The sequence below is a fragment of the Muscardinus avellanarius genome, assembly GCF_963383645.1.
Source record: "Muscardinus avellanarius genome assembly, chromosome: 9".
Classification (NCBI taxonomy): Eukaryota; Metazoa; Chordata; class Mammalia; order Rodentia; family Gliridae; genus Muscardinus; species Muscardinus avellanarius.
In genome coordinates, this window is record NC_137795.1 from 34,261,400 (window position 1) to 34,287,699 (window position 26,300).

Consider the following 26,300-nt stretch of genomic DNA (forward strand, 5'->3'; position numbering starts at 1 on the left):
TTATTTCAAAATATGTTAACTGTATTTTGTCTCTGGATAATCCCATTTTGATGTTGAATACAATGGGCCCATGTGGGGATGGGTACCATGATCTGGTATAACTGTATTCAGTCACTTAAAATGATATAGATGTGTCCAATGACAATCAGAAATATCACATATTGCCGGGTGTGGTGGCACACGCTTGTAATACCCACCCTTAGGAGGCGGAGACAAGAGGATCGCGCTGGTTTGAAGCCAGCGTGCTGGCTTCAGAGACCCTGTTTCCAAATAAAACTATATATATAAAAAAGGTCTTGGAGTGTAGCCCAGAGGTAGAAGGGTATCCAGGAACCCCAGTACCACCAAAAAAAGAAAAAAGAAAAAGAAAAAAGTATCACATATTAATGCTAATATTTGAAATATAGGCATGCAATCCCACCTTCAGAAAGTAATTTTCCCTAATGTTATTGACAACTACACATCCAGTGGGAGAAAGCCAGACAAACATACTCTGAAGAAAATAAGCAAAAATGGAAGCTATATAATAACCTCTTTAAATTAAGTAGCCCTCTTTGTGAACATATAATGTCCTTCAAAACTAATTTAAAAAGCCGGGTATGGTGGCACATGCCTGTAATCCCAGTACCTGTGAGGCTGGGATGAGAGGATTGCAGGTTCAAAGACAGCCTCAGCAAGTAGTGAGACTCTCATTAACCTAGCAAGATCCTGTTCCAAAAATAAAAATAAATAAAATAAGGCTGAGAATGTAACTCAGAGTTAGAATTGCCTTGGGTTCAATTCCCAGTACCGCCTTCTCCAAACAAAAACAAAAACCCACAACAACCAAATATATCAAGATCTCAGTCACTGGGAATATCCAATAATAGGCCAGGCCTCCACTCAGCAGGTATATAAACAGACTCAAGTATATTTAATGGTTGGGTATCAGGAATAAATAGTCTTTAGATTTTCTATCTCTTGAAAGATTATTATTTCACAGCTACTCAAATTATTTATTAGTGATACCAGTTACCACCTAAATTTGAAAAGATTGTTGTGGCTTATGAAAAATTTGAAGAATGTCATAGCTTATGAAAAATTAGGATGTTTATCTTTATTTCTTTGATGATTGTTTCAGTTCCCTACCTCAGCTTCTCTTTCTGAATTTCCTCTATGACTTTTGGTCACAGTCAGTTGGTGACTCATCCCCTCATTGTTGGGAGAAAAGTGTGGTTTATTGTTGGGTAGCTGATATCACAATTTTTTCTCTATATCCTATATGCCATTTTACTTTAAACACTTGAACTCTCTTTAATTAAATTTTTACCTATTCAAAGAATATCAAGTATGTTGTTTTCCAAAAATTCCCCCTTATAATCTCTGGAGTTTCTAACATGTTTTATTTAAGAAATTTTGTGAACTGTTGCTCTATGGCTCTTTTAGAATGTGCTATTTCAAAAACTTGTATAAAGCTAGAACTATAAAGTATAATTCAGCCCAAACACCATATTAGCACATGGAGAACTCAATACTTGAAAATATTAGATAACTTATTTTATATTTTATTATATCCACATGTAGAAAACTGCCATAGCTTTCCTTAAAATATCTTCTATCTTTTCCTATATGCTTCTGCTAAAAGAATCAATTTCATTTGGCTTCCTCTTATCTGTCATGTGGAATGAACATACTGTCGAATTCTGAGGCAGGCATAGTAAAGGCAGTTTTCTGCATGTGATATAGTAAATAGAAAAAGTTATGAAATAAGTGTAAGGAATGCTCAGTAGATAGCTATTTACAGTACTCAGGAAGCTGAGACAGGAGTATTGTAGGTTTGAGGCCAGCTGCATCAACTTGGTGAGACCTTCAGCAATTTAGTAAGTCCCTGTTTCAAAATAACTAGGGAAGTTAAAAACAAAGATTTAATGTCTGAATAAATGGAAGAGGAATTATGATATAGAGATGGCTTTCTATTTTCATGCCAATATTCTTGGGACAGCAATGACACCATATAAAAAGAAGTTGGAAAAAAGTACATACTTATAGAAAAAAAAAACATGTTTGGTTCAAGAAGACAATGAAACATCTAAATATAAATACTGAAGGATATAGATCTATATCAAGGTAAACAGATACTAAGTATATTAATTTAGGCTTTTCTTTATAACACCATATATAAAAGATAACTTTTTCAACAAAGAGATAAAATTATTTCTTAAACTAAATAACTATAATTACATGTATATTAAGTTGTCTTCAGTTTTTACAAAATATTCAAAAACAAATTTCATTTTTTATGAGCCAAATGCTCATATCAAAATCTAATCTTACACTGCCTATCCTCACAACACTGTCCTCTAAGCCCCTTCCACCCTGGCCCAATGTGCCATGGTGTACATGAATAGGTAGTATGAGATTCTCAACTTTTCCCATAATGACAAACCACAAACTTATAGTACTATTTTGACTTTTACCTTAGTTGCTATAAAATATTAGCAATAATAGACAAATATCATATAAAATTTCCAACCAGACACATCCACACTCCCTGTATGTGAACATACAAACTTTAGGTAATAATGATGCTGCTGTCTCATTCAGATTGAAAAATTTTCACTGTATATGAGTATCTGCACTGGAAGCACTACCTTTTCTCTCCCAGGACAGCTCCAGCTCCATAGCAAAGAGAGATAATTGCTTTACTATCAGCCAAACTTTGTTAATTTATGGCCTCAGAGCATACTGATCAGAAGTCATCAGTTGTTGATAAGCCCTTCTGTGATCTGGGAAATCTGTGTGCTTCTTGCTGGAAGCCTTATGTGTGTTTATCCTAGGTGTCCATCAACAGATGAATGGATGATGAAAATGTGGTGTATACACCCAATTTAATTTTACTTGGTCAATAAAGAAAAACAAAATTATATCATCTGTAGGAAAATGGATAGAACTGGAGAATATTATGTTAACAGAAGTGAGCCAATCTCAGAAAATCAAAGTTTGTTATGTTTTCTCTCATATGTGGAAGCTGGAGAGAAAATAGAAAACAATAGCGACATCAATCAAATGAAGAGAAAGACAAGTAGAATAGTGGAAGGAGAGTAAGGGAGAAAGGTAGAGAAGGGAAAAAAAGACATGATTAAGGAAATAATTCAAATCATGCTGTGTCCATATGTGAGGGTATCACTACTAATTTCACTGTATTAGTTAGCATTTCCACAGCTATAATCTAAAAGACTTAATCACATAGAAGAAGGAAGATTTATTAGCTCATGGTTTTCAGGTTCGGTCCATGAGAGGCCAGGGACCACAGATTTCAGAGCATGGTAGTGGGAAGTGGAGAAACGTGTATAGGGTGTGGGAAGAAGGGTGAAATCCAGAGGCAACACACCAAGTGCTATGTCTGTGTATGTTTCTATCACTTTGAACCTCACTATGATGCATAATTATAATGTACCAATAACGTATAAAAGTTAGAAAATTATAAAACAAAAGAAAATCTTAATTTCTTCTGGCATATGGGTATTACCTTTGGAATAATTGGTATGTGCAGCCACCATGGTTTTGATTTTTGTGTATTCACTACTTAGCTACTCATGAGTAATAGATTTCTCTGTTTGTCAAAGGAGAACACAATTTGCTCTAGAACTGATAACCATTTGGAAAAGTAAGTGAATAGTTCTCTGTTCTTTGCTAATTTTTATAAAATTCTTGCCACTCAGTACTTTGAGTGACCTGTTGAAACAATTCTTCTTAAGGCAGTAATATTGTTAGTAGAACTTATACTTATTTGTTTTCTAAGATAAGCAATAAACTTACTATGTCTCCATTCTTTTACCTTGGATATTCACATAGTCACATACTTGTATGTCTGAAAGGCATCTTAAATTCCACTTAGTAAGTATCTTAAACTCCTGATGTTTCCCTTGAAACCTGCTCCAATTTTCCTGAAGAATGGGAATCCCATTCCGCAGTTGCTCAAGCCAAACACCTTAGAGTTGTCTTGAGTCTTACATTCTCTCATAACTCCACATCTGTCAAGAAAGCCTGTGACTTTTACCTTTGAGGCAGACCTATAATTTGATCACTTCAGATCTAGGCTATTTGTTGACATAACTGGTCTCCCTCTTCCATCCTGGCCGTTTATACAGCCATTAAAGCAGCCAGAGTGCTCCTTGACACTCTATAAAACATAAATGAGATCATGTTATGTCTTACCGCTCACCATGCCCCCAACTTACTCAAGTAAAATCAAAGACTGAACCAAGACCTACCCAATCTGGCCCTTAGTTTCTTCTCTTGTCATATTTTGCAATTTCTCTTCCCTTATCCAGTTTGGTCCATGGGTCTCCTGCTGTTTCCTGAACTTGCCAAACTTGGTTTCTCTTAGGATGTTGGCACTAACTCTCCCTTCTGCCTCAATGTCCTTCCCCCAAAGAGACATATGGCTTCTAAAAGTTATATAATAATGTGCAAGGACACATGTTTCAATAAGTATAACGTCCCAAATAAATGAAATTCTTTACTATTATTGGTTGAAGAACAAATATCTGTTGGCAATATTTCTCATTGATTTAGAATGAATTTGACTTACCTATTTCAAATCTTGCTAATATAGAACAAATAGTACACAGCTTTAGTCACAGCACCAGTAAAATCACAGTCTATGAAACACTGAGTTTTAAATATGTGCCATGAAAAGTAAATAAATACATATGTTCCATGACTCTCAGTAAGGTAATAATTGCCATTTCTTTAGTGCTCACTGCGCACCAGTTCCTGAATTAAAATGCAATATTGATCCAGGCGTGGCGGTGCACTCTTCAAATCCCAGCATTTGGGAGGCTGAGACCAGAGGATCGTGGTTCGTAGACAGCCTCAGCTACTTAGTGAGGCCCTTTGCAACTCAGTGAGACCCTGTTTCAAAGTAAAGAATAATAATAGGGCAGGGGGTGTAGCTCAGAGGTCAAATGCCCCTGGGTTCCATCCCCAGACCCGAAAAAAAAAATGCAATATCTAATTTCATTCTCACCTCAGCCACATTGAGATAGGAAATATTTTCCCCGGCCTAACAGATGAGGAAATTAAGTCCCCAAAGATTAAATAGCACACTTAAGTTCATAGTAAATGTGCATTCAAACCAATGGCTGTCCAACACACCGGAATTGGAAAACCACCACTTTGAATTTATACAGACTTATTCACTGTGCAATGTTCTTGAAAGCATTTGAACTATTTCAGATGCCAAAATAAGCTAAAGATGGAAGAAAATGATTCCATGCCCTAAACTCAATTGCTACCCTGTTTTTATTTAGCAATCAAGCAAACATGGAAAACTCCTTATATCCAGTACAGCAAATAAAACACAATACCAAAATAAATTAATTTGCAATAGGGGGAAAAATGAATATTTTGAGATAAACGCAAGAGTTCATTTAAGTGTAGAGTTTCAGAATGCTATATTTTAAAAATTAAAACACAAAAAGGACTTGGTATTTTTGTTTTATAACAAATGAACTCTGATGAACTTGGGTCATATGATGGCAGATCCTAGCATATGCTCCAGCTAAAGGCACATAGACCCATGCTGATATATTTCTAGTTGCCAAAAAAAAAAAAAAAAAAAAAAAGCTACACTGCAGTTTAACAGAAGAAGGGCTTTATCCATGTTTTTTTTTTTTTGCTTGACATTTGAAAATACAATGAATTATTTTAAAGCCAAATGGAATATACACAATGTGTAGTAATGCCATCTGTGCTTTTCTATTTCTGTTCAAGAGAAGGTAGATGCTGATGGAGAAGATACCAAGAGATACAGCTGCTAACAGTTACCTAATTTAGTGTGTGTTAAAACCAAAGAATAGAAGTTACCATCTGACTCAAGGACTGAGCCCCTCTCAGATGAGGAAATGGGGTATAAGTCTACTTACTACCTCTTGCTGGGAAATACCGCTAACCAGAGACACATAACAAACACATCTACTCCACTTGTTTGAAAACTATTTAGGAACCATTAATGCAAAACGTCTTTGAAAACTGACAAACATCTGCAGAACATAAGATAGCTGGGGTACATTTGTTACAAGGAAAGGATAATTGTCAAAATGGAAGCATATACCTTAAAGGTCGAAACAGTATAAATATAATGCCACATCTCCCTCTAGAAGGCCAGGGAAAACGTACCTATCTATCACCAAATATACTTAAAGTTTTGCAAAGTAAAATATTTTGCATGCAAAGAACCCTTGGGATAACAAAATTTTAAAATATAATTAAAACTGCAGTTGCCCCGGGCGTGTAGGTGCACGCTTGTAATCCCCGCGCTTGGGAGGTAGAGACAGGAGGATCGCACAGGTTCAAAGCCAGCCGTGCTGGCTTAAGAGACCCTGTTTCCAAATAAAAATATAAAAAACAGGTGTCTGGGAGTTTAACCCGGAGGTAGAGGGTTTCCAGGAACCCCAGTACCACCAAAAAAACAAAAAAAGCAAAATTGCAGTTGCTTTCTATCTAGACAGAAGAAAATTGTTCATGGTAGGAAGAAAAGATCAAATTATGAGAATGGCTAAAAATATCTTACAAACTGGAGAGACAATATTTAACCTTTCCTGACAATTCAGCCCCTAGAAGGTGATTTCATTTCCTGTAACTTTGAGTTATATTTTCATTTGACAACTATACTAAGATGTCATCTAATTCCAATTAAAATGGCAGTTATCAAAAATTCAAACAAGCCGGTGTGGTGATACACACTTGTAATCCCAGCACTTGGGAGGCTGAGACAGGAGTATCTCAGTTCGCGGACAGCCTCAACTACTTAGTGAGCCCTTCACAACTCAGTGAGACGTTGTTACAAAATAAAGGATAAAAAATAGGGCTGGGGGTGTCGCTTGGTGGTAAAATTCCCCTGGTTTCCATCCCCAGTACCACAGGAAAAAAAAAGAATACAAACAATAAGTTGGGCATAATGGAGCACACCTGTAATCTCAGTACCTTCTGGAAGGCTGAGATAGAAAAAGGTCATAGGTTCAAGGATAGCCTCAGCAACTTAGTGAGACTCTGTTTCCATATAAAAAATAAAATAGGGCTGGGTATATAACTTCGATGTAGCATGATCCTGGGTTGAATTCTCAGCACTACAATAATTGATTAATTAAATAAATATAAATAGTACTAAATGTCAACCAGGATATGAGAAAACAGAAACTCATACTATCACAGCTAATGTTCCAAACAAACCTGTAGAACTGATACATTAATTTTCATTATTTCAAGAAAAATTTCAAGGTAAGATTAGTTAACCTCTTACACAAAGCTGGCAACTGACCAAAATTAAATTTTAACCTAGGGACAGGCGCGCGGGCCCCACGGTGCCTCGCCCTGATCCCCGGGAGAGCCGTGCCATTAAAACTTTACATGCCATGTGTACCGGACCTCTCTCGTGTTTTTCACACTCCGCCGTACTCACTTATTTTTATTTTACTCGCATTTAATTTTTTTATTTTACTTATCATTTGGTGCCGAACCGGGAGAACTCTTGGGTCCCTCCCCATTTTTTTCTTTTTTTTTTTCTTTTTTCTCTTTTTATTTTTACTCTCTTTTTGAGCCCCGGACTCTCTGACCCGCCAGCAGCTCGACTGTGAGGTCCCACACCAGCGCTCCACTTGCAGGCGTTGCTCCTGCCACTGCCGCCCCTGCCGCCCCGTGCCTGCCCGGACCGTAAACCTTCTTCCCCAGCCCCGCGCTCTCCGGGAGAGCCGGCGGCCTTCTTCCCGCCCCGGGCTCTGCTGAGAGTCCGCGGCCATCTTTCCAGCCACGAGCTCTGCTGAGAGCTCGCGGCCATCTTTCCAGCCACGAGCTCTGCTGAGAGCTCACGGCCATCTTTTCGGCCCCGCGCTCTGCTGAGAGCTCACGGCCGTCTTTCCAGCCCCGCGCTCTCCGGGAGAGCCGGCGGCCTTCTTCCCGCCCCGGGCTCTGCTGAGAGCTCGCGGCCATCTTTCCAGCCACGAGCTCTGCTGAGAGCCGGTGGCTATCTTTCCAGCCCCGAGCTCTGCTGAGAGCCCGCAGCCATCTTTTCGGCCCCGCGCTCTGCTGAGAGCCGGTGGCCATCTTTTCCCGCCCATGTGCTCTCTTCTGGAGCACCGGAGGCCATCTTCCACTGCCACCGCGGCCGCAGCCACCACCGCCGGGGCGTGCAGGCTCCGCCGGCCGCCAGGCTGCCAGTTCCACCCGCCCGGAGCCAGGCTCCTTGGGTAATGCTGGCACCTGTTCTGCTTGCCGACCTCCTGCACGGGCCAGGACCTCTGCCTGCCGCTTGGACCTCCTAAAACCGCCGTTCCAGCTCGGCGCTCCAGTCACCGCCAGGACCTCTGGCCGACTTGCCCTGCCCGCCCCGAGCCAGGCTCATTGGGCGGCGCACAGCCGGCTTCGGTGTCCGCCACAGTCACCCGCGCCAGGCGTAGCTCTACTTGCTGCTGCTGCTCCGTTTCACCCGCCCAAGCCAGGCTCACTGGCGGTGCTCCTCAGGGCCCAGCCTCAGCGACTGCCACGTGCCTGGAAGCCATTTTGTCTCCACGCCGCGGGCCCGGCAAGCCATGCCGCCTGCGCACCCCCACTGATCCTGCCTGCGCCAGCCGCCAATGCCGTCCACACCAGCCACCGGCATCCACGCGCCCCAGCTCCACCACGCTCCCAGCAGCTTCTCAGCGCTTCTGTCGCAGCCAGCACTGGCTGGCAACACTTCACTCCGGTAAACTGCCTCCTTCCCTTGGTTAGCGGGTTCCGGACTTGGGTCTTCCAGTCCACTGGGACCCCAAAATCCAAGCGCTTGGTGACCCATTGTCCCCCGGTCCACTGGGACCACCCTGCGGATGACCAGGTCATCCTCCGGTTTTGAGAAGGAATGAAGACGTTCTTCCCTATCTCTTAACCTCTGTTTCCGAACGATTGAGCAGGGAAATTGGGGACGCCCATTTCCTGTTCTTCGTTTCCGCCCGTGAACCAATTATGGGGAGTCGAACCTTTATACTAGCAGATGCCCTGAGAGCCAGTCTGCCTTGATACGAGTTGGGAAATAGGTTGCGGTGGCCCAGGAATAGTTAGGAACTTTTATAAGCGGTCTGGTATCCCTCCAAATGCTCTCCCCCATCAGCTTCCATTTATTTTCCCGCCAGCTGCCATTTTGTGATGGCGCGTAGTCACTGCCTGGTGATGTCACAGTCACCATCTTGGCCTGCGCCAGACTGCAATTTTGCTGGGTGGCCCGCTCGGGCGCGCCCTAGGTGCTGTGGGAAACGCCGGGGCTGGGGCGACACTCTCTGTCTGCCCGTGCGGAGTCCGCGTTGCCATTCTTGCTGGACACCCATCTCGGGACGTGCTCTTTGTAAGTATAGGTCCGTCGCAGCTGACAGAACCTTAACATGGCATCTAAGTTTTAATTCCAGAGAGAAACAGGCGGAGATGGAGCGTACACTCTTTGCCAAAAAGCAGATCCCTGGTAGCTGCCCTTTGGCTGGCAGTGGCGGCTCAGCCCTCTGGAGCGCCACCTAGGTGTGGAGGACTGCAATGACGACTACCTCCAGGAGCCTGCCTGAAGTGGGGCGAAGCCACGCCCACCAATCAGACTGTGCCCGGCGTGCGGCCAGGAGGGCCACTTGAACAGTGCCCTTGGAAAAGGATGAGCCCCAGGTGCCTCAACACAGGGGGAGCACCTTTCCAGACCAGGCCCCGCCGCTGGCCCTACTCAGCCTGGCTGAAGACTGATGGCTCCTGGATCCCTCAACCTCCATCCTCTTTGCCAGCTCAGGGTAGCTCTCCAGGTACTGAGTAAGCCAGTCTCCTTTTTGGTCGCCTGCTCAATCTCATGATTTGTTTTTTTCTTTAATAGCCCTTGCCTGTTCAAGCCTCCTCAAGCGCACATCACTAAGCTGTCCAGGGTAACCTCCAATTCGCACTGCAGCTATGCACCCACCTGCACCCCCTTCTGGGGGACTGGACTCCCGACTCCTCCCGGCCTGGGGCCCCTGACGACGCCCCTTGACAGCAGGAAGAAGCTAGAGGGTCCAACGTCATCCATTATCCCTACCATCAAAAGGCCGGAATGTTAAGTTGGGTCCTGCACTCTTGTGACTTTGTGTCACATGACCTCTGCAGGGCAAGGGAGGGGCTGAAACCCCCTCGAGAATTGGGCGTTCCCGCGAGTAAACCCCCATCTCGCGAGATGCATACCTTGAAAAGGAGAGCCCGCGTCCTCAAGCTTCGGACAGGCGCACGGGCCTCACGGTGCCTCGCCCTGATCCCCAGGAGAGCCGTGCCATTAAAACTTTACATGCCATGTGGAAAAAAAAAAAAAATTTTTAACCTAGAAATTTTGAATTCAAAGTTTAGGCCCCAGATCACCACATCATATTCACCCTCCTGCATATGTGACGGGGATTATCCAGGTGATGGCATTCTGAGAAGTGGTCCAAGAACATCCTGGATTTATGTCATAGAGGGCAAAAAAATAATTTCAGTTTATTGAAGAGCAAGATTTCCAAGACAAGGAACATGATGTGTTTCTATTAGAAAATAAGTCTAGATTGATATGTAAAATAGATCATAGAAGACTGGTAGCATTGATCAAGAATTTACATTGAAAGTGGTTGCCTTAATAGAAATATGGAAAGTATCTAGTTATGAAAATGGCATGACAAAAGGGATCTTATTTGACCAAAATATTATTTAACTTAAAATGTCTAACAGGTGTCATTTTTTAGTGTTGCCTTACCACAACTTTATCCATTGTAAAGAAAACCAAACTACACAGGACTGTTGGTTTCGTTTATTGGTGTTAGAGATAGAAGTTCATAGATTTACCTGATCACAGGTGAAGGCAAAAACAGTGATGTTTATCACAACCATGGAGCACAAAGATCTAACAAGTCCTTGTACTTCGGTAGCCATTAACTTCTTTTCACACAGTCAGTTTAAATGGCTGACTGGATGCCTTTCATAGGTTTTTGAGCTTTAGTCCAACTATATTAGTGTTAATTGACTACTCCAGAGAATGCCAGTACATGATGATCATCATCAATATTTACTAAAGTTTTCCCTCTACATTTCCAAAAATATAGTGATATATTCTTTCTCCCTCGCCTTTTACTCAGAACCATATCTAGAGTCCCTCTACTTCTGCTAGCACTTTATCTGTTTCAGAAAAAATAATGAGAAAAACTATATTCAGTGAAAAATATGCTTTCATCATGTTGTAAGAGAAAACGAATATTCTGACAAAATGCCAAACATTGCAAGAGTCCTCCTTTGGCTGGATCATATACCAACCAGTTTCAAAGACTATCAGAAAGATAGAACTATAAAGAAAAGAAAAAAAAACTTTTGGACTTTGATATAATACAACTCTATATTCTAAAATGTAGAGAAAACTTGGTTCATGTATGACTTGCTCTAAAGAAGTTTGTAGGTACTCTGAGGGGACCTCATACTTAAAAAGGGTCTCTGTAGCAGGATGAATACAATCAAGGCACAACATATGCATGTTTGGAAGTGTTGCAGTAAAACACATTACTCTGTTCAATTAATAAGTTAATAATTATAACAAGAATTAAGGGGTGTGTGGATCACCAGGTTAATCTAATAGGTAAGAAGTAGACTTCTGCAATTGTATGCATGTAAATAAGAAATGAAAATTCAAAGTTAGGAGTGACAGATTAATTTGACAAACACTTTTGGAAACTGATGCCAATATTATGTTGAATTGTCTTCTAGGAGAGGTACCTTCATAAGGGTCATAAACTAACTAACTGTCTAACAGAAAATGGTCAGTAATGAAAATGAGTTGAGCAGGCCAAATAGCAACTCTGGGAAACCCACAGGTGAAGGGCAGCTTCACACAGCCAGCATGACTGTTGACATGTGGGAAGACAATGCCAATTTTACTAAATCTTGTGATGTGTCAAGAAAAACCAGAAGTCCAGATTTTCACTTTTAAACATTAGCAACTAGTTATTTTTTAGTATTATGAGCCAAATTAAATTTATTATGAAATTTGAAATAAATCTGACACTGTTCACTTAACAACACTACAGACATGCCTAAAATGAGATCTAGAATTTCTGTTCAAATCATTTTAAGTCACACTTTTTATTTTCCCTTTAAATTGGAAACCAGTCATTACCTATGTATAATATACTAAGATGAACTTCCCCTAATCTGCAGTTGTCTATCACAGCATACTGGCTGAATCTGTCCCATCTAATCTATTAGCCACAGATATATGCAACTGAGGAAGTATCTTAGAGTGTCATTATAAAATATTAGAAAAAGTTTGGGCTTGGAGTCAGGTAGGTCTATGTTTAAGTTCAAGACTTGAATTTTTTTCTAGTTATCTAATAAAATAGTCTACTCTTACTCATAGTTTGAGCCTGATACTACCTATGGGGATTCAGTATGGAAAAACATATAAAAATACTTAGAATATTTGTAATTTATAAAACATTCTGGGAAAACATTAATGCCTACCTGGAATATTGAGGGAAAGATGAAAATTTTAGAGCAAATAAGAGATAGTTTGTTTTTAGCCTTCCTATATAATGTCTTTAGCATTCCTATAAAATGTCCATTATAGTTGGGATTATGTTGTTATCAATTATTTTTAATAAAATAATATTACATAAAGAGGACAGGTCTAAGAAATGTAGACTTGGATGACCATGTGAGCTTTATTCCATGATTTCCTTAGCTCTCTCTTGTCACGATTCTGGCATTGGGGTATGGCCCTTGTCCCCACAACCAAAATTACAAGCATGCATTCGGGTACCAAATAGATGAAAAACAAAAGAGAAGAGGGCTAAAGAAGGCACACCATTTTTCTTTTAAGAAGGATTTCTTCAAATTGCCATTAGAAAGTCACCATATATCATATTGGCCAGATCTTAGATTCATGACATTTTTCTATGATAGAGACTGGGTTCTGACAGTTCATATGCTAAAGTAAAATTTCTGTTAATATAGAGAAAGAAGAAGTGGGTTATCGGGGGCCAAGTTGTGGCCTGTGCTTCAGAGGTCTTATTTTAATTAAGGAGATCAAAAGAGTAATTTGATATGTTTTTTTTTTCTTTCGATACTGGGGATGGAACCCATGGACACTCTACTACTGAATATCATCCTCAGCCCTTTTAATATTTTTTATTTTTTAATTTATTAATTTTTTATTGGTGCATTGTAGTCACACATCTTAATGGGGTACAAGATGATAGAGGCATACATGCCTTATATTTTTATTTTGAGACAAGCTTTCATTAAGTTGCTCAGGCTGGTCTTGAACTTGTGACCTGGCCATCTCCTCTCTGCTAAGCCACATTAAAAAAAAAAAAAAGGTAGAGCTTTGAGCAATTTGGTGGTGCTTTGCCATTTTAGCCGTGGAGTCGTTTTAGCCAAGGAGCCATTTGGCATTTTGCCTTTTTTTTTTTTTTTTTTTTTTTTTTTTTTGCCATTTTGGAGCAGATTTTGTAGCTCTTGCTCCACTCCCTAAAGCCACTCTCATGATTTTTGAGATGGCCAGCATTTCCCTTGAACCTTTATCTTTACTTTACTTGAATTAAAACCTCTGTCTTTAACTCTGGCTCATGTTGAAATTCTTTCTGCCACGGAAGCCAAGAACCCACAAACTTTATTGTGTTTCCCCATGACACTGACACCTCAAAGATCTACTCAAGTGACAGGAAGCTCTTTATCATGAATCAAGAATCCTGTGGCCACTTACTATGCAGAGGTAAAAGCTGCATCCATGTAATCTCTATTAGTCTGCTCTATTCTGTTTTTTCCAGAACTAGAAATTGAACTTCTGTGCCAGGGTATATTCATTTTAGGTAAGTACTTTTTTTTTGGGGGGGGGTGGTACTGGGGTTCCTGGAAGCCCTTCTACCTCCGGGCTACACTCCCAGACCTATTTTTACATTTTTATTTGGAAACAGGGTCTCCTAAGCCAGCATGAGTGGCTGGCTTCGAACCTGCGCGATCCTCCTGTCTCTGCCTCCCAAGCGTGGGGATTACAAGCGTGCGCCACCACGCCCGGCAGGTAAGTACTTTTTAACTCATACAAGAATCACTTCATTAGTATAAATCTGGTTATTACTGGTGATAATGTTCATGCATTATACAGAGAAAATCTGTGCATAAACTGTTGAGTTAGGTTCTAAGAAAAAAATGGGTCATAGGAAAACTTCCCACATACTCCGAACTCCTGCAGTAAAGGAAAAGTCAGGCTATATTAAGAGAGACAGAGAGAGACAGAGAGACAGAGAGAGACAGAGAGACAGAGAGACAGAGAGACAGAGAGAGAGAGAGAGAGAGAGAGAGAGAGAGACAGAGACAGAGACAGAGACAGAGAGACAGAAAGGAGAGGGAGACAGAGACTTAGGAATTTGTTAGAATATGCAACGATCTCTCTTTCCTTACCTAGTACAGCCACAGCTCATGGTCCCAAGAAGCATCTGAAGTGGGTAATCGCTCCAAAGAATTGGATTTTGAGTAAACTTACCAGTGTATTTGCTCCTCATCCATCCACTGGTCTTCACAAGCTAAAAGAATGTCTTCCTCTCATCATCTTCCTAGGAACAAGCTTAAATATACCCTGACAGGAGATGAAGTAAAGAAAATATGCATGTAGCATCTTATTAAGATTGATGGCAAAGTGTGAACTGATTTAACCTACGCTGCTGGTTTTCTGGATGTCATCACGATTGGCAAGACTGGAGAGAACTTCCATCTGACCTATTCTCCAAGTGTCTCTTTGCTGTTCATCACATTTCAACTGAGGAGGCCAAGTACAAGTTGTGCAAAGTGAGAAATATCTTCGTGGGCACAAAAGAATGATGCTTCTGCCATTTGCTATCCTGATCCACTCATCAAGGTTAATGACACCATTCAGACTAATTTGGAGACTAGCAAGATTACTGATTTCATCAACTTTGACATGTAGATTGTACATGGTGACCAGATTTGCCAACTTGGGAAGAATTGGTGTGGACACCAACAGAGACAGACATTCTGGCTATTTTGATGTGATTCATGTGAAAGACACCAATGGCAAAAGCTCTGCCACTCAGCTCTCCAACATTTTTATCACTGGCAAAGGAATCAAACCATGGATTTCTCTTCCCAGAGGAAAAGTAATCCTCCTCACCATTGCTGAAGAGAGAAACAGAAGTCTGGCAGCTAAACAGAGCAGTGGGTAAAATAAATGGCCTCTAGCTGACTTGCTCAAGAAGGAGAGATCTTTGTACTTAAGAGACAATACAACATGATTGACTGCCTTTAAAAAAAAAAAGAATACACAAAAATCTAAAAAAAGGAAATAAATATAAATAGCCTAATTTGTGTTAAGGGGTCACAAAATTTGCATGCTTTGCTGAAATATATAGGTCAATGTCTTAATCACTGTTTTCTAAACCTCTCCTGATTGCAAAATTAAGTCATAGATTTCCATCATGCAACCTTCTGTAAGTACTCACATCATCAGTGCAGGGTGAAAAGAAGTGAGTTCAAAACACTATTTCAGGAATAGGTATGAATTTAAGTGTCATTAGCATTTGTTTTAACAACAAAAATTGTTCAACTCTGCTTTACAAACAATACACCTAAGAGTAAATTATACTGAAAGTGAGCAACATATAGTGGAGACCAGTGCTAATTATTGTTTTGTAATGATTAAATATTAAAACAGTTGCTGCAAGTTTGCCAAAGCAGCTAACACCAGTTAATTTGAAGTTAACACCTACTTTTCTAAATTGAAAAATCAAATTAAAACCCCCCAAAATTATAAACTGCTTTTTGAAATCTGTTACCTGCAATATTTAGAACCTGTAAAACAGTTTTTTTATACTTTGTAGATTTGCTAAACATGTGTTCCTTTTTGGAAGTAATTTCAATACATGTGAATCTTCATTTTAATTAAACTTTTAGGCAATGTATTTTCTAGACATGGATATTTATTGTGAAAAAAAAATGTTTGCCTATTACCCCACCTGGAAAAAAGAGTCATAGCCAATCACTTTGCATAGACAAACCTCAAGTCCTAAAAAGGAAAGAAAGGAATAAATAAAAAAGAAAAGAAAAACAATCATTAAGTGCCTTAATGATAAAACCAAGCTTTACAAGGAATCAAAATTTTGCTTCTCTCTTACTTTTATGTCTTTGAGAAAATAGAGCTTACTAAAGTTGGGATAGAGATTACTAACTCCAATTCATTCATTTCATTTAAAATACAAACAAAACCTAAATATTTTAGGAAAAGCAACATAATACCAAGTAATTTAGCTATTAAAACCATCTTTAAATTTATAGAAAATTATCAGACAAAATGTTTTTCTTTCTTCTAATACTTACTTGGTTTTTAATCAATCTGTATGCTGACAGCCAAGTGTTTGTACTCAATATATAGAGACATACAGTCATATGCAACAGTTGTATACACTCACACAAAAATAGTCACACACTTTTTTTTCTCACAGATACGTACACAAAGGAATTTGGTAATCATACTAAACATAATCCTTCCTCCTTCCCATGATTACAAACTGACATTCCCTTCTTAAAGTTCAAATAATTTTTTCAAAGAATGGAAGATCTTTGCCAGATACTCTTCTGATAGAGAACTAATATCTAGAATATACAAAGAACTTAAGAAACTTATTGCCAAAAAAACAAACAACCCAATCAAAAAATGGGCAAGTAAATTAGACACTTCACAAAAGAAAAATACAAATGGCCAATAAATATATGAAAAAAGTTCAACATCATTAGCAATCAGAAAGATGCAAATTAAAACTACACTGAGATTTCATCTAACCCCAATTAGGATGGCAATCATCAAGAATTCAAACAACAATAGATGTGGGGCAATAGATAGTCTTCTACAATGTTCGTGGGATTGCGAATTAGTATAGCCACTATGAAGATCAGTGTGGAGATTCCTCAAAAAACTGAGAATGGCTCTACCATATGATCCAGCTATATTACTCCTGGGCATCTTTCTAAAGGATCTGAAAGCAGAATATTATAGCTATACATGCATATCCATGTTTATAGCAGCACAATTCATAATAGCCTAATTGTATACACAACCTAGGTATCCATCAACAGATAAATGGATTATGAAATTATAGAATTTATAAATAATGGAACTCTACTCAGAAATAATGAAAATGGATGGACCTGGGAAGATTATGTCAAGTGAAATTAGCCAGTCATAGAAATTGAAAGGTGATATGTTTTCTCTCACAAGTGGAATGTTAGGAATAATTGGGATAAAAGAGAGACCTTAGACAATGGAAGAGAAACCCCAATGGAACAAAGGAGGTGGTCCAAAAGAAGGCAGGAAGAATTCACAAAGAAGATATTTCCATTGATGTCATATACATATATGAAAATCCCAATGCCAATCTCAATATCATATATGGGGAAGAAGAGGGAGTGGGGAGGAAGCTAGGGAAAATTCACCAAGTACTGTGTGCATCTATGTATCATTATCATTCTGAACTACATTATGATGTGGGATTACTATGTACCAATGAAAGCATATTAAAAATAAAAAATAAAATTGAATTCAAATCCATGGCAAAAATGTGTGGATCTTTGTGTTTAAGTTCATTGTAGCCTGTCCCAGTTTTCAGGAAGAGCTAAAGATGGCTGAATTTCTCGATGACCAGGATACTCAACTATGTGACAACTGCCAAAAAGAAATCCCTGTGTTTAACTTTACGATCCATGAGATCCACTGTCAAAGGAACATTGATATGTGTCCTATCTGCACGAAACCATTTCCCAAACACGACATGAAGATACATATGGCTACAGAACACTGTTAGGTGACCTGCAAATGTAACAAGATGTTTGAAAAGAGGCAATTGAAGAAGCATGAGGAGATGGAGTGCCCTCTGCCAGCACTGTGATTTGGAACTTTCTGTTCTCAAATTGAAGGAACATGAAGATTACTGTGGTGTCCAGAGAACTTTGTAACAACTGTGGACACAATGTCCTTGTGAAAGATCTGAAGACTCACCCTAAAGTCTGTGAAAGAGGGAGGAGGGAAGGAGAAATGAGTCTGTCATACCTTCCAATGCATACGATGAGGCTTGGAGTCAAAATGGAATCTGGATTGCATCCGGCTCCTCAGACAGATTGAGGCTGTGGACCCACCCATGAAGGCTCCCCTGAAGGCCCCTACGAGCCTTTGAATCAGAAAATTTCCACCATAGGACTGCCAACCAAAGGAACATGGCAGCCCAGTTTCCAATTCAGAATAATCTCTTTGAAGAACAAGAAAGGCAGGAAAGAAATAGAGGTCGACAACCCCCCAAGGAGGTTGCTGAAGACATTGCAAACTTAGACTTCTTTTTGGCCCTAAGTCTTGCAAAATGAAGGCCCGGCCTTTTGGAGGCTGTATGTGACACAGAGCAGTCTCCAGATCCCAGTTTTCTGAATGACATAAAGTGTGCAGCTGACGAGACCATGCTGCCTTCTGAATTTTGTGAGGAGCGCTACCCAGAGAAACTGCTCATTGAGCATCAGACGAGATGTAACTCTTCTTGTGCCTTACCTTCACTCAACACTGGCAGCTCTTCCTCCAGACAGGCAGAGAATCCTGATGTCATCTTCCAAAACTTTCTGCAGCAGGTCACTAGTAACCAGTCAGACTTTTTGATGGGCCTGAGCAATTCTCCCTCTGTAGAAGACAGCAGCAGCATTCCATGTGAGTTCTGTGGGGTACAGCTGGAAGAAGAGGTGCTATTCCATCACCAGGACCAATGTGACCAACACCCAGCCACAGCAAATAACTTTGTGATGGAGGGGATTCCTAGAGAGGATTCCAGCCTCAAAATACCTCACCAGAGCTGCCAACAGTCATGTCAGACACCAAGGAGATCTGTTGCCTACCAACATGAATAATATCAAGCATGAAATGCTAAAGGACCCACCTAGCTTCTGCCCCCAAGCAGATCCACTAACCATATGACAAATACCTGAGCTAACTATCAAAATCAACGTCAGGCCCTTGACCTGAGTGCTGGCCAGCCCTCATGGTGCATGAAGCTGAACAATTCAGATAGCTAGGACATCTGGGGGCAAATTAAACCAGCCAGAATGGGGCCATGGCCCTTGGACACTCCAGTTGTTTATCCAGTTCAAAATCTCTACCCAAAAAACCTGGTGCCCTCTTTCCTCCTTGGAGGGAGATACGGAGCTAGTGGTAGGAGTGAAAAAGGCAGGAGCTCCAGGGTCACTCCCGCAGCCACCATCTACCATAGGAGAACTGTAAAGGCCAAGTCCCCAAAGCAACAGGGAGCTGGGGATGCTGAGGAGGAAGGGGAGGAGGAGTGATGGTGTGCACAGAGGCTCACTCTGCACACTGGTCCCTACCTATGCATAGAAGCACTTGGGCGGCTGCAGACCCTCTCTAGCTCTTTAGGCAGGAGAGATTTTCTTTTCCTAGGTTATAGCCATTTTGTGTCTTTTGAGAGAATGCTGTGGGATTTTGCAGGTTCCAGAGAGGGTTGGCAGGGAAGTTTTTGGGAAGTGTTTCAGCTTTGTTAGTACTTTATAGCAGCAGTGAAGTAGAAGCAATGGCTTCTTGGCCACCAAGGCTTCACCTTTCAAAATACTATCACTGCTGATTCTTGGTGCTTTGTAGTCCTGGTGGAAAGAGGAGGAGGGTGGTTCTGGAAATCTGGTAGCCATCAGTGAAGTTATTCCCTGCCCTGTGGAAGCCTAATATTGGAGCTTTGGAGTAGGCTCTCCCAGCATCACCCTACTTACTCCAGACTTGGGCCTCTGTTGTGTGTGGAGTGGCCTGGTGAAGTACTCAGGCCATGGGCAGTGTGTGTGGGAAGCTAGACCTTTGGAAGAATCAAGCTGGAGGTGCTGGCCCGGGCTACATTGGAAGCTGCTCCTTTGTTGTTAGGCGTCGCTGCCTTCTGTTCCTGGTAGGTATTGTGGCTCCTCTGCCCTCACTGCCTTTTAATGGGGAGTGCCAAGGCTGCCTGTCTTTACTAGAAACCTACTGGACTCTGCCCTGATCAGGAATATGGCACCAGCCCTATGCTCCCCCTAAAAGCCCAATGTCAGAACCCCTTTCATTTTTAATTTGCCATTATAATTATCAACTTCTTTGTAATAGAAATAAAGTTTGTACCTGGAGTTCAAAATAAAAGTTCATTATACAAATTATTTTTCCAGCCCCACTATTTATATTCTCAAAATTAATCTCTTTTGAAACACCTTTGAGAAATTTATACTGGTTCAGCATCATAAAATTTGAGGGTCATGATACCATTGATTGTTTTGTATTTTATTTTGCTGGACTAACATACAACAAAGGATTGATTTCAACTTCCTTCTCAAATTTAGAAGTTGATCAGGCATTGCTCTGCTGTGATTCGGACTAAACTGCTATCTGTTTGTTATCGTTAAGCTACCTTTCTAATCTACACATCTAGTGTGTTTTTGTGGTTCAGCTGCATCCAGAAGATCGCCCTGAGGGACACTCCTCCGTTTGACAACACGGTTTACTTTATGAAACCTACTCTATTTTCTGTGCCAAAAAAAAAAAAAAACTGTATTTGAAACAGAGCCAATGTTTCATTCCAGAAAGAGGAAAGGATATCAAGAGTTTCCATGGCAATCAGATGATGGAATTAAATTAGGCAGGAAACCTCTTTAGAATGCAAAGTAGTCTTGCAAAACAGAGTGGTTTGAAATATCCAGGAAGTGTGTCACAGCAAAACGAACAAAACGAAGATATGAATACCTCCATAATGTAAACTCTTTAGCCTTAAAGTAAACAATTAAAGGCTAGCCTTTGTCCTATAAAAATAAATTTCCAAACTACTGTCACTTCTAATCAAATCCTTTGTTCCAGTTGGTTTTCAGGTTTTTTTTTAAATTCTTATCTCTTAAGATCATGTAAGAATATAAATTCAATTGTTTTTGTAGGGAGGGAAAACTTTCACATCATTGCTGTTAAATTTAGTTTGTATGAAATATTTTAAATTTCTAAGCTATTTTATTTACCAATAATTATCCCCAAAACTTTCATTCATGCAGGAAGAAAAAGATTTCTTAGTTTAAATTCAAAGAGAGGAATTGGACTGTTTAAGTAGGACATTTCATGGAAATTTAGGTTACTTATGATTTTTTATACCACTCCACTTCCTGGAATAGAATGAAAAGGTCTGAATCTTGAAATTACAGAAAATAAAAGAGTTAGAATAAACTTAATTTACCTCACTTTCTTATCAATTTCCAATACTTCATAATAATTTGGAAATAAGGTTTCTTTTAATTATAACTATTTTCTGTAAGTCTTCATACTTAAATGCTCTTTTTAAATATAATTTTATTGGTGCCCTGTAGTCTCACATCATGATGTAGTTCAGAATGATAGGGACATATATGCACACAGAACTTGATGAGCTCCTCCCATGGCTCCATCTCCACTCCCTCCTCCCCCCCATATTGATACTGAGATTGGCATTGGTATTCTTATATGTGTACATAATTTCAGTAGAAAGTCTGGGATGTTTTGGATTTTTTTTTTGAGAAACCATTTCTCTTAAAAATTCATGAATCGCTAGGTACCTCAACTTTTTAAATTAAGTCATTGTATTTGTTCTAAGTAAACTTGACCAGTCGATTTTGATAATAAACAAATAAACAAAGACATACATCTTAGAAAAAGAGAGATTTTTTACATTTTAATTCAGATATGCTGACCTTCACTGTGAACTTGAAAGCATGATTTTAACGCTTACTGAGTGTAGCAGAGACATTAGGGGACACAGTTTTCATGTCACCTGCCTCATGTCACTTTCCTGGCATCATTTTGCTAAGCTCCCCCAAATCTGGATCAGAAACAAGTTTGTATAGGTGCAGTCCAAACCTGGCATGGCTTGATGGTTTCTCTCTCTCTCTCTCTCTCTCTCTCTCTCTCTCTCTCTCTCTCTCTCTCTCACACACACACACACACACACACACACACACACACACACAATCATACACACACAGAGAACATACTAATAAGTATAGCACCAGCATATGGCATGTGTCATAGATACATCCACCTGGGAATCCTCTTAGAAATTAAATTTTCTTAGTCATTCACTGGTCATCAGTTCCTATCCCCAATTCTATTACTCTCCCCAAAACAACAGAGTTAAGCATTACAAGATTTCCTAAACATAATCTCTTAAAAATGTATGTCAGCTTGGAAAAGTATTTGTGTGTATGTGTGTGTTACTAGGAATTGAACTGAGGTGCACCGTACCTTAGAGCTAAACTCCCAGCCATACTTTATTTTTTATTTGGAATCAGAGCCTCACTAAGTTGCTGAGGCTAGTCCCAAACCTGTAATCCTCCTGTCTCATCCTCCCAAGTACTGAGATAACAGGTTTGTACTACCACTCCTAAATGAAAAAGATTAGACAGATGATAGATAGTTAGATATAAATAGATTATTAGGTAGAAAAATATCAAATGAAGTCAGCAGACTCTGAGACAACAATTCCAATGCATGTGATTTATTTAGGAAGTGATCCCAGATAGAAGAGTGATGGAATAAGGAAGTAAAACAAAGAAGGAAGGGAGCCCACCACGCAGCTAACACCTGTACTGTTAATTAGCATGTCACCACTGTGGAAATCTGGGCTTAGTCCCACTGAGCTCCACTAAGAAGCTGTGCAGCACAATCCTGAGGCTGCCTCAGTGACAGCAAGATGGCAGATATTGATGCAGAGCCCCCATCTCTCACTCCCTGAGGGTCACTCCTGAGGGATTAATTCCCTCATATCCCTGGCCTGTACTGCTTAGACCTACCACATTATTGTGGTCAGAGAACTGCTCTCAGGCAGAGACTACGGGACCTTCATTCCTTCTGAACAGTTGAGTGACTCAGAGGCTCATAATGTTAATGATCCAATGGTTTTTCTGGTGCCATAGTGCAGCATCTAGGAAAATCTAACAAAGCAAACCGAGTCTTATTCCAGCAATGTTCTATAAAGAGTACTATTGTTTTACCTGGTTACTAGAAACAACAAAAATTTTGCTGCTTAACACAAGAAAATCCTATCCCAAATATCTGAGTGTGTTTGAAGAGAGTCTTTAATTTGGAGTAACATATAAAGGCAATAAAATGGCAGGAGATACAATATAAGAGGGGAGATATACAATTTATTTTATATGGTTAATTTAGACACAAATATGCATACAGAAGCTAAGAATAGTCAAAAGTCATGGTATTAACTTCTATGCTCTTCTCATTAAAGCAGTTAGTACACTGCTGTTGGGGGGTCTTTCACTCTGGTCCCATTTGGTATCTCTTAGTTCTTGCTTTCTAATTCTGTCCATAACTGAACTTCTACATTTTATGATATTTATGTTTCTCCATGGAACCACAGCAGAATAGTTGCTTCCTTGAAGCAGGGCTCTTAATTATAACTCCAGATAAATTCGTCTTCATCTCTTATTGCTGAAAAAATTCATCAGTTGCTACGAGTAAAATATCCCTTATCTGAAGGACTTGAGACTACAAAGTTTTGATGTTTAAATTTTTCATATTTTGGAATATTTGCTAATACCTAGTAAGGTATCTTAAGGCACAGACTCAAGTCTAAATGCAAAACTTCTTTATTTCATACTTACCTTATATACACAGTCCAAAGGTAATTTTATGCAATATTTTTAGAGTGTCTGCATTTTGACTGTGACCTGTGTGTCACATGAAGCCAGGTGTTGAATTCTCCTCTTGCACCATCACATTGACACGCAAACATTTTTGTGTTGGGGTGTGTGCACACAGTGCCTAAAGAGATGCAGCCTCCCTCGACCTGAGTGGCCTGCAGGGTAAGCCTTAGGTAAAGTTTAAGAACTTCCGCAGAAAGGGGGCTAAGACAGCGCCTAGAGGAAGTTACGAAGGCATGGTTTCCCCATTCGTTATGGGTGGGGAGACTGAGTAACTTTTCCCTTTTTAACCTTTAAAGGAGCTTCCGCACACATGAATGGCTCGTGTACTGGCCTGGGATTGGCTGCAAGCTACATGCTGGGTCCGTGAAGAGGTGACCTTTATCCCGATAGGCTAGGCTATTTCCTCATTGGAAATTCCCCTTGTGGTTTTGTGCTCTATATATGTTGCTTGAAGAAGAATGAACGAGCTCCTGCTTGACTCGGCTCCCGGCTCCGTGTGTTGCTGTTGTTCGGGGCCGTCGGCACTCATCCTTCCCCCTTAGCCCCACCGCTGATGGGCTGGACCCGTCATTTTTGGAAGCTGGGCATGGTGGCACACGCTTGTAATCCCAGCGTTCAGGAGGCTGAGACTGGAGAATCACGGTTCACCAACAGCCTCAGCTACTTGGTGAGGCTCTCTGAAACTTAGTGATACCCTGTTTCAAAATAAAGAATTTATTTTGAAATAAATAAATTTGTAGCTTGGAGGTCAGATGCCTCTGGATTTCATCCCCAGACCCACAAAAAAAACCTTTTTTTGGACATTGAAGAATCTTGCATTTTATATTATGCTATGGCCCAAATTATACAATGACCATGTGTGAAGGTATAATTACCAATCTAGCTGTTATGTGTGGAGAGAAGTGAGTAGAGGGTGGGACCTGAAGGGATTAATAACAAGATCTGTGTGCATGTCTGTACAAATTTGAATCTCACTAAGATGTGTAATTATAGTTTACCAATAAGCAATTTTTTTTTTGGTGGTACTGGGGGTGGAACCCAGGGGCCCTCTACCTCTGGGCTACACTCCAGACCTATTTTATATTTTATTTGGAAACAGAGTCTCTTAAGCCAACTGAGGCTGGCTGTGAACCTGCACAATCCTCCTGTCTCAGCCTCCCAAGCACAGGGATTACAAGTGTGCACCACCACGCCCGGCTCCAATAAGCAATTTTTAAATTTTTTTATCTTTTATGGTACTGGGAATTGAATCCAGGGTCATTCTACACCCCAGCTACACCCCAACCTATTTTATTTTTTAAAACAGGGTCTCACCAAGTTGCAGAGGATGAACCTACAATCCTCCTGTCTCAGCCTCTCAAGGACTGGGATTACAAGCATAAATATGGCAATAAAGAATATTTTAAATTTTATATTAGAAATGGTAGCTAAGATTGACTTTGTGGGTAACAGTTTTTTCAAAATGTGTTCTGCCTTTTTTTACCTTAAGGATGAAATCCTTTGTTCATGAAGCATAGTAATTCCCACCTCTGTTTTTTCTGAAATATCCTAAAATGTATCAGTGAGATGAATTATTTCCTATTTCAGCTTTCAGTGGCAATGTAAAATTTGCAATATTTTACTTGCATGTGCAGAAGTCTTCAAAGTCTGTGATATTCCCCATAAATCACTATATTTGTTCTATCTAATAATTCTACTTGAGTTGGTTTCCAGAAGGTTCAATGTTCAACAACTTCACATTCATTAAAATGTAGATTAGGCTTCCCTCAACAACTTAGCAACAGCCTGTTTTAGAATAAAAATTAAAGAGGGCTGGGGGTGTAGCTCAGAAGTAGAATGCCTCTGGATTCAATCCCCACTGCCATAAATCTTCTTCTTCTTCTTCTTCTTCTTCTTCTTCTTCTTCTTCTTCTTCTTCTTCTTCTTCTTCTTCTTCTTCTTCTTCTCCTTCTTCTTCTTCTTCTTCTTCATCGTCTCATAAATAATATGTAGGTTAGGCTAGCAATAAAGAAAATAAATTGAAGATACAGTCAAAATTACTTTGTCCCACCTAAAATCAGAACTTGAAATTTCTAAAAAAAAAAATAAATATTTGAGTATAGTATACCAAAATAGCAGTATACAGTGCAAGTACAGAAGGTTGAACTTGAAGCCCAAATCCTCAGCCCAATACCAATTGACAAAAGGCAAGTGGCTAACTTTTCCTAAGCACTGTGCCTCATCCAACAAGTGGAATAATGACAGCTATGTCTTAAAGGTGGTGGTGCTTCTGAATCAAATGGCCTAAATATAGTGTCCCCACTCCCTTGCCACACATCACAGGCTCCCCTTCCTCCACAATAAGAGAAAAATATGAGCTCAGGGAGTAGATGATAAATGTTCAGTTGAGTAGAAATAGGATTACATGCTTTATCATGTTGTAAGTCACTGAATATTTATCTTCATGCCACATTCTGCTTGGAGAGCAGTATACATTTCCCTTCCTAAATGCCATTAATCACTGCTTTCTTTTCTTATTTCCAAATAAATGAATCATAAATATCTGTTAAAATAGTTATAAAACATGTGACTGACATAAACATAAATCT

At 40.0% G+C, this 26,300-nt stretch overlaps 2 pseudogenes across 2 annotated transcripts; both read left to right on the forward strand.

The window, feature by feature from the left end:
• Nucleotides 1–10,876: 10,876 nt before the first annotated feature.
• Nucleotides 10,877–15,289, forward strand: LOC308266770 (small ribosomal subunit protein eS4-like; annotated as a pseudogene). Its single transcript has 3 exons — nucleotides 10,877–10,912; nucleotides 11,789–11,889; nucleotides 14,438–15,289. The product of its transcript is annotated as a small ribosomal subunit protein eS4-like (transcript).
• A 2,371-nt stretch (nucleotides 15,290–17,660) lies between these two features.
• Nucleotides 17,661–19,356, forward strand: LOC308266700 (TRAF-type zinc finger domain-containing protein 1-like; annotated as a pseudogene). Its single transcript has one exon. The product of its transcript is annotated as a TRAF-type zinc finger domain-containing protein 1-like (transcript).
• The last annotated feature ends 6,944 nt before the right edge of the window (nucleotides 19,357–26,300 follow it).